Raw genomic sequence first — 14,857 nt, forward strand, 5'->3', positions numbered from 1 at the left:
AATTAATCTGGATCAAACACTTGCACATAAATTATTTTTGCAAACAGTTCCTTGAGATAGTGAGATACAACCAATGAATTAAACTATCGAAGAGATAAATGCTCTCTGTTGATCATAGTTTTGGAAGAGGTTAAAAACACTAATTTGTAGCACTAACTACTAAAACTTTGTTTTGTCTCAAAGGAGTTATTAGTGGATTAGAAATGCACAGTTATGTCAACTTTTGAAGCAACTTTCCTACTTTTGTTTCTGTAGAAATATAATGGTTCTGATATAGTCTGTGACCTGGGAGAGCAGTTTAAAAAATGAGGGAGAGAAGAAAAAGATTTTAAGATGTGTTAATTTAGAAATATTTTAATTAGGGGTAGTAATATCAGCTCAGACCTTTTGATATAGGAAGACACACCAAACTTCTCTAACTTGCCACCTTGTGTGTCAGCAGCATTTTCCTGCTGTGTTTATAACTGAAAAGTGTGCTGTTGAGAATAAACAGCAAATAGCAGGTGCAGTGCTGGCCACAAGAGTAAACCATGTTGGTGGAGCCTCAGAAGAGGACTCAAAGCTGGAGAACATCCAACTTAGCAACGAAATGACTGGAGAGTGCAGAAACTTTATCTGCAGCTGGACAAGTTGCACTTGTGTGTCAGTATGAGTGTGGCTGTGGGCTGGTGTGGGAAATGCCACTGGCCAACCTCCAGCACTTGGGACTCTCTGCCAACATCCGGAGCCTGTGTGACTCATCAGGCATTTACAGTTAGAGGAGAAGATTGGATAAAAGTTGGGTATAAAACCTGCTGCAGCAGCATCACAAAGATACCAAGAGGAATAGAAGTCATTTGTTAAATACAAAGAATAAGGAAACACAAAGTTGTTCTCTGTTCTATGTTAATGTTTTCTGCAGAGAAAAATATGGGTAGCTGTTGCTACTGCTTAACAAAAGCATGGCAGTAGATCTTGGAGTGTTCAGAGTAAGAGAATTCAAGGGCCCATCAAATGAGCAGGAATAGGTGTTGTGTATGTTTGTAAATACTGTATGGGATTAGAACACTTCCAGAAAATAGAATACTTTCAGAGAACGAAACTGTTACATATAAGAAATATGCAAAAGGATAGACAATCAATCCTAATAATGCATATCTTCATATTTTGGAGAGTGTAGTATGTGTCCTCACATTCAGCAAGAGAGGAAACGTGGGCAGAATTTAAATGATTGACATCATATGATAAGTCATATAATGACTCATCTAGAAACAGATCTCAAAATGTTAGTCCTGTGTCCGTAACAATTTTGTTTCCTAAGTATATTCAATAGCTACTAAATACAAAAAGAAGACCTTTCCCTTCAGAAAAACAAGGGAGTGGTCAGAGAAAATTGCTGAAAACCAATTTATTGTACTACTTATTGTGTAACATAGCAGAAAAATAAAGACAGGAGCAGATGTGAAGCTGCCTAGGCAGAAAAACATGATTCTGACTTTCTTTACCTTTTCTTACTGTTTTTTTGCCCTCTCATCCTTCCTCAATAGTCATTTGGGTTTATAAGTAAAGTAGTTTTTAAAACATTTTCTTTTGCCTATTACCCAACAACATAAGAGATTGTTTTCAGTTCATTTTTAGAGACTATTGGGTTTCAAAGAACCAACAAACCAAAAACAAACAAACAAACCCAAAATCAAACCACAACTTCTCCTAGTGGGAAATCTAAAAACCATTCTTTGGGAAATTCTTTCTCTTTTTTTTTTATTTGGTGAAATCAAATTTTTTGTGCTGAATCAACATTTCATTAAATTTGTAGGACAAAACTCACAGGGGATGGAAGATTCCCCTTGTTAAATACAGGCCTATCTAAAGGGTTGTAGAAAAGTAAATTTAAATAAAACTTGTCATTAATATCAGCAATAAGTGTTTTTCCCTCACCTGTGAAAGCCAACTTTTGTTATGAGAATTTATTTTCGATAATTATGTGATTATCTAATAGTTGATCTAGTCCATAATAGTCAATCTGTTCTTCTGGCTGTGTCATTCCACTCCCATTGTGAGAAGAGAAACTCTGGTGTTTGGTTTTTGGGGAGGCATTCCTCAAGAAATTAAAATGCAAATGAGCAATATTAGCAGATGGGGTTCTACGGTATCATGAAAAGAAGGCAATTTCCCAGAGAATAAAAACTGACAAAAGGCTGCTACAGTACAATTGTCTTGAATTAGGTACTCTTCTTCCTTAAGATAATGACTTCTTGTCTTTTGATGTGCTCTGGTGAGATGCCTCAGTCTTTTAAATTAGTGTTGAAATTGCAGGCAAACAAAAATCTAATAATGCCAGTTATTAGTGGTATAATTTGCTGTCTGTGTCCCTACCTGGACCTTTTGTCTGTTTGCTTCTATGAGAATTAATTGTCTGTTTTCAGGTGTTAACCAAGACCTTGGTAGGTCTTAAACTGTTAGAAATAAAATATCTAAATTCAGGAAATAATTAAAAAGTTGTTGTTACTTCTCACAGAATAAAGTTGTTTTAAACATTTAGAGGAAAATATATATGAAAAGTTATGGATTGCATATTTTTGTATCTCCAAATAGATACACACCAATTGCCTGATACTCTGTCACTCCATCACTCTGTAATGTTTGTGTTGTGCTGCAGCTCTTGGTGTTGCAGCCTCTGTGCTGAGAGGTGGCCTTGGTGTCCTGTGTAAGGCCACTGTCTCGAGGCAGTGCACTGGGCAGAGGTTGCATCAACCCTGGGCTCCCCTGTAGCCCTGCAGGTGAGTTGCTGTGTGACGCTGATGTCTTGATTTTTATAAGAGGTACTGCATTGAAGCTGCTGAAAATATGTACCTACAGGAAAAACCCTGAGATTTTAGTTTGCCATCTCTGCCTTCATAGCTGTTTAAATAATTTTTAAAGCTCCATGGGTTTGTACAGATGCTCTGGTGATGTACAGTGAAATGGCTGCATGCCTGGCTGTCCATGCAGATGTTAGCTTGGAGAGTTTTGATCTGCTTTACACAGACTTCCAGTGGTACAAGTGGAAACAAAGCCTGCAGCACAGTAAAGGCAGTAGGAGCTTACTCTTGGCAGAACTGGTGGCACATGTCTGGTAGCAGATCAAACTGGTAGTCAGTCCATTGGCAGCCTCTGTAGTCAGCTTCACTCTCTAACATATAGAAACAGTTCTTTGATGTCTGGAAAGCTTCAAAAAGAAGTAAAGCTTAAAAAGTTTTCTATATTAAACTAATAAAAGGAGAAGAGTTAAAATAACTTTTCCTGCATCTTGTGCCATTGTTCTGAACATTTCCTCTACGTATTTCTTATGTTTGAATACTTTGCTTCTTGCTGTTTCTGTGCCAAACATTGCTGGTGATTATCTCCTAAGCTTTGTCTCCTGCAGTCTCTGTCCATGGAGTATGTCTGGTTTCCTCCAGTAATAACCCTTCTGCCATAAACTCTGTCCTGGTCAACAATTCTTCATTCCCCTCTGACAATGTGTTTCTTGATCCAGATGCTTTGTTTGTTTGTTTGTTTGTTTGTTTGTTTCTCTCACTCTCCTTCTTTCTTTCTGTCCACGTATTTGAAGGAGACCTGCTGGAGACCTTATCCTCAATTTCAAGTGATACTAATTTGTTTTGTGAAGGGCATTATGATCCTTCTGTTCAATATCTTGCTAATCCTTTTGGAGGCTGAAGTAGAAAATTTCTAAAGCTGTATGTCTGTCTCCCTCATTAACTCTCTTCTTGTTTCATTACATCTGCCTGTAATTATGTTGTTTCACTCAGGGATTGTTATAGCACTACCCCTCACCGTGGCTAGGCTTCGCCAATGAAGATTTGAGAAGGGCTCTACCCACGCTTGCTGCAAGCATGCTGATGGTTAAAAAGGCCAATGCAAGATAGACAAGTCCGGCTGCAGAAGGCACAGCAGAAAGACTCCCCAGGTGACACTGACAAGACGCGATTCTTTCTGCGTTGTCTTTTCTCCTTGAGAGTGATCCTGTGTGTGTTCTCAAAAGCAGCAGCAGTGTTACAGATTGGAGGCCAGGGTAGACCAATTGTGATGATCGATATGGCCAAGGCTGAGGGATTGTTTCGGGTAGTCCTTGTATCTCCTCTTCGGGGCTCCTCTCTTGCGGCAGCCAGTGGCAAGTTCCCCATAGAGCACGATCTTAGGGAGGCGGTAGTCCTGCATCCTGGAGACGTGCCCTGCCCAGCACAGCTGTGTTCTCAGCAGCATGGCCTCAATGCTCGTGAGTGCTGCCTGTTCAAGGACAGATGTGTTGGTCACACAGTCAGTCTAGTGGATGTTTAGGATTGTACAGGGCAGCGCTGATGGAAGCGTTCTAAGAGACGCAAGTGGTGCGAGTAAATGACCCATGATTCAGATCCATATAAAAGAGTAGACAGTACAATGGCTCTGTGAACACTGATCTTTGTACTTTTCTTCAGGTGTTTGTTTCTCCAAACTCTTTTACGGAGTTTACCAAAAGCTCTGTATGCCTTTGCTAACCTGTTGTCTATTTCTGCATCAATCTTACCGTCTGAGGAGATGATGCTTCCCAGGTAATTAAATTGCTGGACTGATTTGAGCTCTGTTTCACTAATGGTGATATGACTACCCCTACAACTTGTCTTCTGTCGTTCTTGCTTTGGAATTTTTTTTTTTTACATTGGCAGCTAAAATAAACAAATAAGAAATTAGACCTTGCATATTTGCATAGTTATGGCTTAAAACTCTATCTGGAGCTGAAATATGGGAAAATGTAACAAAACTTGGAAACACCGAGTTTCATCAGTTGGTTTCCAGTCAGGTGATGTTAAAGGCCAATGTTTCTTTGATAGTTTTCTTTAATACCTCATTTTAATTAATAAGTCAGATATAGCTGCAAGTTTTGGAAGTGAGTCTCTGGAGATTTACTGACATGTGGCAAGTATGGAAGCTTCATAAAATTATTACTGGCAGCCTGTCTTCAGCAAAGACAGGTTGGAATGTTGCTGTGCCAAGAACGTACAAGCAAGGTTTTTTTTAATCGTAGCTTGTTGCATTTCAGAGTAAAAGTTGTTATGAGAGACTTGTAGAAATGCTTTCTGTATGCTTCTGTGAAACATGCCTCACCAAGTAGAGTACAATCTGACTAATCAGTCAGTCCTAATTTAGCAGTGTAATTTTGCTAAAACAGTATGTTCTGGTGTTACTGATTTTTGGTTGCCATTCTCACAGTTGAAGTACAGCTGAGCAGCTGATGACTTGTGCCCTCATTACTGGCTGCTGCAGGAGCTAATGAGGAATGTCAGAGTCTGGGGCACACTCATCTCTCTGCTCAGCTCATGGATCTGTAATCCAGTAGTACTGATGCACTCCAGAAAACTGTTTGCCCTTCTTAGAGGTGTTTCCTGCAGAAAGCCTGGCCAAGAGAATTTCAGGTAGTTCTTCTGTAGGCCTTAACGTCCTTTATCACCCAAATCCAAAATGTGTTTGACCTGATGCTTACCTGGGGCAAGGGGGACGAGAATTGCCAAAAGCAAGGACAGAAACTTCACTGAACATTTACGTGGCTACATCTTAAGGCTTTCCAGAATGTGTTCCTTTTGAGTGTGTGAGTGTATATGAAGATAAATAAAGAGAAATAAATGAAACTGGTTTTGATACAATTAAATAAAATCCTATTTCAGTAGTCAGAGCCTACTTTGGGATTCAGTGTTTCATCACTAGAACGTGTCTGAATACGTCTGGTATTCAGACAGCAAAAACTGAGTGTTTGGGGTTGCCTATGTTCAAATGGATTCAAGTTTTCTGCATATCTTAAATATCTAGAGTATCTTAACAGACAAAATGCATGTAGCAAGGCTTACATTAAACCTTTTAGAACAAGGACCAAATCTCCACTACAGACTTCCTATGTATCACAGCTTTCCATTTGGAAAAGGGGAGTAGTAGAATATGGTGTGAGACTAAACATATTTAAGTTTATGCCGTATTCAGTGGCTTTTTAACAGATGCATGAGTTTTTATTCACTGGAATAGTAGAAACTCCTTGGAATACTACATAATAGCTTTGGCAAACCTTTAAAAGAAGAGTCCAGATGCAGCCCATGCGTCCTTATGTGATCTAGATGTGTGTACACGGATACCAAGTTCTCATTGATTTCTGCCTTGTGCGAGAGAATTTTGTCTCATTCATCATAAATACAGGCACACTGTGCACCTAATAAGCTTAAATATATTTCTTTCTTATTTTCCCTTAGAAGGCCAACTTGAAGAGCACACAGTATTGACTTTGGTGTCACAATTTCAGACAGAACTCCCCTGACCGTGACCTTTTGATTACCACATCATCATCTCATGGCTAGGCTTTGCGAACGAATGAAATTGTGCATCCACCCATGCTGCAAGGAGCTGACAGAGAAAAAATCCCACAATGCTTTAGACACCTCAGTTCAGGGACTGCTGAGCAGCACATCTGGTTGTTTGATTTATTTCCACATCTTTTTCATTATTCAATTCTGATGCTGCTTGATACCTTATTTATCGGTATGTTTGCATCTTCTGATTTGAATCTCAAGGTGTTACGTTGCCTTTGCAAACCTGTATTAACAGCAATATACAGAAACATCCTTAGCTTGAGAAGCCTCTAGTGCAGCTGAAGGATGTAGGTAGTGATCTGACTTGTTCACAAATATGACTGAACAGGATGTCTCCTAATCAGATTTATCTGGTTTGCAGCCTGAATAGTTAGTACAATAAAATCATAGTAGTGATGCCTCTAAACAGGCATTCTTGAGATATAAGACATATCAATTTTCATTATTTTTAGGAAATTCATACCATGAAATGTTATGTCCTGATGTGTTTGTTCTTCTGATGTGCAGTAGTTCATGTTATTCCTAAATTAAAATAGACTTGGCTGCTTTCAGCCAAATCATAAGCCTTCAACATACTCATCAAAGGCTACTCCTTTTGATATGATCTTTCCCAGTACACTTCCTTCCTGCTCCCATGGGAATGTTCACTTCATTGCCAGGTGAACAGCAGAAACATTCCCAAGCCAGAAATGCATCAGTGGATTGATCCACAGCACTCACCATGCTGCTCAAAGATGATCACGCAGCAGGTATGTGACAATAGTATTTACTGCAGCTTCAAGTAAGCAAAGAAAAGAAGCTTGTTTAATGTTTTAGGTAAAAAATAATGCAACTCTCCTTGGGAAATAAGTTTAACTGTGTTCCCATCACAAGCTGAAAATTTCCTACCTAAGGAATCATACTAAGGTTGGGAGAGGAGAATAAGGGAGAAGAAATGTCTGGACTGCAAGTTTATCACATGGTGATGTGATACCTGTTACATTACTTTTGCTTTGTGGCAAAAGAGACCTGGTCTTCTGCAAAAGGACCAGGTTGTTGTACCTTGAGCAAGAGCATAGTTCCATAACTACCATTTCTGAAGCATTTGGGTACCAAAGGATTTTGAATTCAAATGGTGCAATTTCAGTGTGCCTTGAAAACATTAATATATTACTTTGCAGGTTTGTACCAAAATAAGCCTCTGTTGTCAAGCAGAGATTTCTGATATTCAGGTATTCATCTATAAGTTACTGTTTTACAGTCCTTACATCCTACAAAATTGCACTATCAAAATTTAATAGGATTTTTATGCAGTGGAAACACTGGGGCCTTCAATTTCAATCTAGATTCTTCTTCACAAAAGCTGATGGAAAGAAAAAAGTCTTTCCTTTCATCTGGCTCTATGCTTAGTGCTTTGAAGTTTAAGTATGAAACAATCATCTAAAATGTTTTCAAGTATCAGCAATTACAACAGCATTTTACATTGATCAAATCTTTTGTTGACATCATCTCTTGTTATATAAGATGATCATTGTCTGATACAGAAGTAGAAAGACTTAGTTATTCTGTGCCGATAGGCCCTGTTGTTTTTCAACTGCTGTGTGCACTCCTTTTCACTGGGAGTAAATGAATTTTAATGGGCTGGTCTGTAACATTGCATGACACTGTATATCCTCTGTGGTATAAAGTGAAGAGGTTTATGTTCCACAGTGTCCTCTACAGTGATTAGTTTTTACTTGTGTGCAAACCATGCAATACTGAACATTAACCAGCTTCAGAATGTTTAAATTCATCATTCAAAAGGTGATTTTGCCCTTTTGCATCCTAAAGCGAAAGTTTGGCTGAATGAAATGGAACATTTCTGACTAATTAATGAGTTTTATGTGTCACCTCATTGAAGAAGGGATATAAAAGATGGATTAAATCTTCCTCCATGATCAGCAAATGTGTTTGTGTCAGTGTTTGTAAAGTTAGCACTCATGCAGAAGTGAGGGATTCATGGGATTCCTGCACTTCCTCCTTATCTGCAGACTTGCCACTGGGAATAGAGAAATACAAGACTAGCAAAGTTTCTGCTATACTGAGTTGTGTAGCTGTGCAAAAGAGTCAGTACCAGTCACTCTGAGACAGAGCTGGAGGTTTTCAAAAGACTGGAAATGAAGGCACAAAGCATTTACTAAGAACAGCAGAAGATGCCTCTGTAGTCTGGAAGGCATGAAGAGGCTTGAGGGACCTCTGTATAACAGAGGGAGCAGTGACTCCTTCAGAATAAAGTTTGAAGGGCAGAGTTATGAATGAGTAAGAAATTCTTATGGAATTGGGGCATGTGTTTTGATTGAAGTATGAGCAGCTTTTCATGTGCTGAATCTGTTTTCTTGACTTGCTACAAGGAAAATTCAAACTGATAAGGAATCATTAGGAGTGATGCAGTAGGAAGAGTGTGTTGGAAATGTTGCATCTATAAGAAATGCAGGAGCCAGCCTTAATGAATGGAAGTTGTGGTCTTAATAGTGAGTGACTTCACCTTTTCCAGAGGCTTGGATTTTTTCCTTTTTGTTTGGTTTTGTTGCCTCTGAAGTGTCCATCAGCATGGATTGACACAACTGCCTGTTCAGAGATATTTTTCATAGCAAGACACCTGGTTAACTGTAGTGCAAAAAGTAGGATTTAATTTCAAAACAAAAAAAAACTGTCATGGCTGTGAGTGCCTATGGATTGAAGGCCACAGTACCATGTCCTAGGGGAGAGCTACCACAATGGTTTCCCCTGATTTAGTCCACTAGTCAACTCTGAGATGATAAATTAATATATGTAGATAAATGAAATGTGGATTATGTTGTAATGTGGCAGCAGTGGAGGAAAAACTAATTTTTCTGAAAATCACTGTAAATTAGCATGGATGAGTGACAAGAGAAATTAGGTGGGGTTTTGGTGCATTATTTAATTTAAGCAATTTTACCCCAGCAGGTAGGTACTTGTCTTTTGCTGACCAGAACATCCAGTCACTCTGTCATTGATTTTGCTTGGACACATCAATATGGCTTTGCTGAAACAAGCAAAACTTGCTCATTATCTTCTCTTGTTCTTTCTAATTCATCACCTGGGGCAGTCTTGTCTTTATATCATTTAATAAATCCTACCACATAAACCCTAAGGCTCTGAGCACTCCAGGCTGCACTGGATCTACCAGCCTTGGATCTATTTATTGATGCAAGAACAAGCACACTGGACTCAAGGATTGCAAACTGTCTCTGAGACACAGCTGTAAAAACAGAGAAGTGCTTCTCTAATCTTGAAAACCACATTTACCCTTGTAAACCTTATTGGGGCTTTAAATTGTAATTTGCTGGTCATTTCTTGTACCTGATAATACAAACTTTAATAGGCAATTTAAAATTATTCTATCTGCTTATTTGTTTTAATTACCACATGGAAGTTGCTCAGAAGGTGAATATTTTGAAATATACTTCTACCTTAGCATGTTTTATTTTTCTGCACATAAATATTTGAGCTATTGACGCTGAATCACAAATATGAAGAGTAGCCATAATTTAATGAGCCTGTGCTCATTCTTGTTCCTTGACCTCCTTCCTCCCTAGAACCTCCAGTACTTAACTGTCAAGTTTAGAGCTGAAAGCAGCAATGAGGAGTTGAAATTGCTTCCTGGAGTGACAGGTGTGTTGTCCCTGTGTAACAGTAATTCCCTGCTGATGCCACAGGTTCTATCTGTGATGGTCAAGATGGCAGTGGATGTTGAACATTCTTGCCTCCTTGAGTCTTTGACAGCAAGTCAATGTGGTGATATGAAGGCATAGCGGGGAAAAAAAACCCAAACCAACCAAACCCAGTAAGTTAGATCAGTGGAAAAAACAGTATGAATTGTAAAGTAAAAGTAATGTACTATATTAAATAATAAACATGCTGAAAAAAAGAAATGAAATATGACTAAATGAAGATGCAGAACAAATGTACATTTTAAAATAATTAAAAATGTATTGCGGAGAAAGATATTCTTACAAAGTGAAGACAATGAAATTATTATCCAAAATAGCTTAGTCCCATCTCACAGGGACATAATACCCCTGTGAGAGTTAATGCATTTGTGTATTAACTAAGAGCAATCACAAAAAGCATAGAGCAATATAATTTTCCATCCCAGAGCTGCAGTTTTGATTTGACAATATTTGGAATAGTAGATCATGTCCATAGTAAACTTCACTATGTCAGTCTCATTGGGAAGTGAAGTAGCAACAGTAAACTGGGAGGAAGATTAACTAAGGTCCAATTCAGTAGCACAAATGAGCAACCTTTTCCACATTTCTTTCAAGCCAGAGTCAGTAAAACAATTCTTATGTATCAGTTCAGTATAAAATATGGATGAGATTAACTCACAAATAAAACAAAACTATTCTGGGCACAAAAAAGGCCATGAAAAGGTGAAGTATAAACTGCAAACTGATTCATATACCCTGTCAAAGCACTCAGAGTTCTCTTAATAAAGCTCCACAAGCTTGGTGCTCTGTGTGCTTATGCTGGGAGACCTAATAAATACACTAATTTGTCATATGGTGAGTGAAACAAATGAGTTATATTTTCTATTAGCATTGTAATCTTGTAAGTGTTGTAACCAGATCACACTTCATGTACAATTTATGGCACAATTCATAAATTGCTCTGGAAACTGATAGTAACTTAAAACTGCCCTGAAAAATGGCAGAATGTTTTGCATTTTTCAGAGAGATGTTTGAGATGACAAGATTTCTTTTCATGTTTCTGTCACATTAAGCCACTGTTTCATGATTTTTATTTTATTATTGTATAAATTTATGTTGACTTTGTTATTCAGATCCTTTCATGTTCTCTGCCTTCTCTCTGTCTGCGAGCTGTTTGGATAATGCATTCCTTGATAAAATTCTTTAAAGTAAATAATTATTAACACACTTGCTATGGTATTTGACAAATAGCACATGGTCTTATAGGCCTTATTCTAGCAAAAATCCTATTGGATATTAGTTTCTGATAAAAGTTCTAAAACTGAAATCAGAGTAATTTGATATGTCAAGAGAACTTCAATTTCAGCTCCCTGATTCTTGATACAGTAGTTATCAGTTTAAGCTGAGCCTTTTCACTGTGCTAATGTTTCTCATTTAAGTTTTGTTGCTTTTCCTATAGAAAAATCTTTACTACAGTTCCCAGAGTTCCTAATAAGAGTAGCACTACATGGACTGTGATGCTCCTGAAGGAGGATTCACACAACCTTCAAGTTACTCCTTGAAAAGGAAAAGCCAACTCCCTGGCATTTGACTTTGTGTCTCATCTTCAGAATCAATTATAGTGAACCTCCAGCTATTCTCATTCTCATTCTCATATGAATTTATTCTATATTGTTAGTTCCTAATTTTATTTCCTTCACTTCCTGTTCATATTTATTGAATTGCATTCTGTGCAATCAGTCTCTCTTTCGGCATGAATCACGTCAGTTCTTTGTTCTTTTGTGTTTATCACAGTATCATTTATCAGTGTTTCTCCAGGGCTCCCCAGGCACTCGTTGCAGTGTTATGTAAGCTTTTTAGATGAGCAAAATTGGTTTCTGATAACAGATCACCTCTCTTCCCTGTATTCTTTCCCCTCAGCTAAGAACATATGCAAATCACAACTACTATCAGCCGAGTAAAGGCACAAGTCAGCTGCTTTGCCTCTGTGCAGACATCCCTGGGAACATGCTGAATGGTTTCACTGCAGAGGGAACCAAGAATTTTAACTCCCAAATTCCTTTCCTTCTACAAACACAGTCTTTTTTACTGACTTGTTTATACTTCCAATGTAGTTTTACAGCAGGGGCTGTTTCAATGTGGCTCTGGTGACTGTTAAGGCTTTTCAAGGTCACTCACACTATCATCATCCTGATGTACCAGCAGACGACCTTGTGGATAGAGTGTTTAATGATGTAGTCTCATTAACACAGATATAGGGCTTACTTAAAACTGCCTAATGTTTGCACAAAGTCCACCTTTCACCATGAAATAGAGGTATAAAATTGAAGTTAAGTTACTTTTCCAATTACCAACATTGTTAATATTGCTGAGAGGGTGAAGTAAGGCATTAACATAATTGTTTAAAAGATTTTTTTAAAGCATATTTGAAATCTTGCTCATGTCTTTAAGTAGGTTTCCTCTCAAAAGATGTGATCTGTTGTTAAAATCAATCAAAGGTGTCCCTTCTACAGGAATTATGTCAATTATGCTGATGCTTTAATTAATGTTTCATTATAAAGCAGTTTCATTGTGTCTTATCTATAGTGGAAAAGAAACTAATGGGATTTCAATAACAGTGACTTTCTTATTCATGCAAGTTGGACAGTCTTGTCAAGATATGCTGAGAGTGTGGGCTTGTTTGTTTACAGGTTGTTGTCTGGTTTCCTGTAAATGTTCAGTGCTTTGCACTGCTCACCCCACCAGAATTCTGTTATGTTTATTTATTTTAAAAAGAAAATAAACTTCTGAGGACTTGGTATGTCCTTTCTGTAATAAAGCATCCTGAGCTGTGCTTCCTTGAATCTGTGATTATGGATTTTATTGGGTTGGGTGGAAGTTGGAGCTTTTACTTCTCCCATGTGTTAGCCTAATCAGTTGCAATTGGTTTTGCTCTAAAAAATTCCTTTTAGCACTTCCTAAAACAAAGCCTATAAAATTAAGGAGAAGGAAAGTTTCTGACTTGTTACTGGATGCAAAAAGGTAGAATAAGCGGTTCCATTACCTTTAAAACTGAAGTCTGTGCATTGAATATTGTGTGGTTGGTAGAGAAAATCCAGTGTCTCTTTGCTGTCATAAATTTCAATGTTGATGTAATCATACTTGTGAATGCTCCCCTTCTCATTTCAGTGGTGCGATCTAAAATCCAGCTGCAGAGTTAAGTGCTGGTGTCCAACTGGCACTGTAATGTGAATAAAAGTCAGTGTTTAAGATTACTCACCAGACTTGAGCATGAAAAGCAAACACACTTGAACCCCTGGTTTAATGTCAGTGTTGTCAGGGATTACTTCAGTAAGTCTTACTCACAAGGAGAAACCTTGAGATGCCTTCCAGGATCATCTATTGTCTTTTTTTACTTAGAATGAGCTCTGCAAGCTCATCTGTATTGTGTTTATGTTCTCAATAGTAAGCTCTTTCAGAATGTACATTTATTATACATACCATGATCATTTTAGTAGTCTGCTATTTCTGACTTCTTTTTAAGTTTGTGCTTAAACTACACTTCATAGCTGAGAAAGAGTGAAGGATTTTTGAGATGTAATACACTGATTGTCATTTCAATAAATTAAAAGATTAAAAAAAAGATACAAATTCAAATGTCCATATTCCTCTCAGCTGTGACAGTCAAGAGCCAGCTCATTCTTTTTTATCAAATACATTTATTTCAAATGAATTATTCATTCCTTGTGGTGCTTATGTGGATTCCCAGTGCTGAAATACCTTTCCTGGGAACACTTACTGCCCATAAATAACTGAAGTCACACTTTAAGTATAATATTTATTAACTTACAGCTGTGTAAATTCTATAAAGGTACACTAGTCATTTGAATTGAAATAGAGAATTGATTCCTTTTAATACTGAAAAACATCCAGCCTGTATTATTAAGTTTTCTTTGAAAATGTTAATGTAACTAAAGTGCAGAAAAAGCTGTTTGAATACTTCAGAAGCCACCAGTCATTTCAGAAGAATACAGTGATTCCAACATTACACAGATGTAAAGAACAACAACAAATGTGGTGTGGTATTATTGACAAAACCAGTTGCTTTTACTTTAAAAAAATGTAAATTTAAAGAGGTACTGACTAAAATACCTTTATCTCCAAAGTTGGATGCTACATGCAAAGAACACTCCAGCAGTTGGAAATTTGGCACATACAAATCTAACCTTCAGCTGTTCTATCATTGTTGTTCCAGATCAGCCGGGGTCAGGAGAACACGAGCTCTTCTCAGGACGAAATAAAATTGACCAGCTCATTGGGAGCAAAAGAATCCATGACCAGTGAAGACAGAGGTAGATGTAAGGCTTTTTCTCCTTTTTTGTTTCCACCATCACCACACTCTGCATAAAGGGTAATTTGGGAAGGTATATTTAATACCCTATAGCTGCAGGGGTATGATTGTTCTTATGCGTGTTCTCCTGGCATATAACTAGTGCTGTTTTCATTTACTGTCACAAGAGTCTTGTCAGTTCAACTTCTTAATTAAATTGAAATCAGAATGACAAATTTATTCTGATTGATAGTGTCACCCTTGATTATCAGGTTGTGAGCTGGGTGTGGTGTGCTCTGGGTGCTAGTCGGTACGACCAAGAGCATCAGCCTTTGCCTGCTAGTGGGTTTTGAATGGGTTTGGTTTTCAAAATAGGATCTGAACTTCCAGTAGAAGAGTGTAACCCAGAGTATGTATTATGAAGAGTTACAAGAGTGTGTGTAAGGGCAAGCTTTGTTTTTGGATAAAACAAGAAATGCCTGATTAATCTGAACTGTAGAAATATG

The 14,857-nt window shown here is 37.8% G+C and overlaps 1 protein-coding gene across 3 annotated transcripts in view; it reads left to right on the plus strand.

Moving 5' to 3' along the window:
- Positions 1-14,857, plus strand: part of THSD4 (thrombospondin type 1 domain containing 4) — a 414,123-nt gene that overhangs the window by 316,978 nt on the left and 82,288 nt on the right. The window contains exon 20 of one of the 3 annotated variants that reach the window (XR_007628157.1): positions 14,277-14,379. The exons of 1 other annotated variant lie outside the window; for it this stretch is intronic. The gene's annotated coding sequence lies outside the window, so the exon portion shown is untranslated. The remainder of the gene's footprint in view (positions 1-14,276; positions 14,380-14,857) is intronic. One more of the 3 variants, XR_007628158.1, reaches the window with a different exon arrangement.

The sequence above is a fragment of the Myiozetetes cayanensis genome, unplaced genomic scaffold (genome assembly GCF_022539395.1).
Source record: "Myiozetetes cayanensis isolate MyiCay16 unplaced genomic scaffold, myiCay2020 scf14, whole genome shotgun sequence".
NCBI lineage: Eukaryota > Metazoa > Chordata > Aves > Passeriformes > Tyrannidae > Myiozetetes > Myiozetetes cayanensis.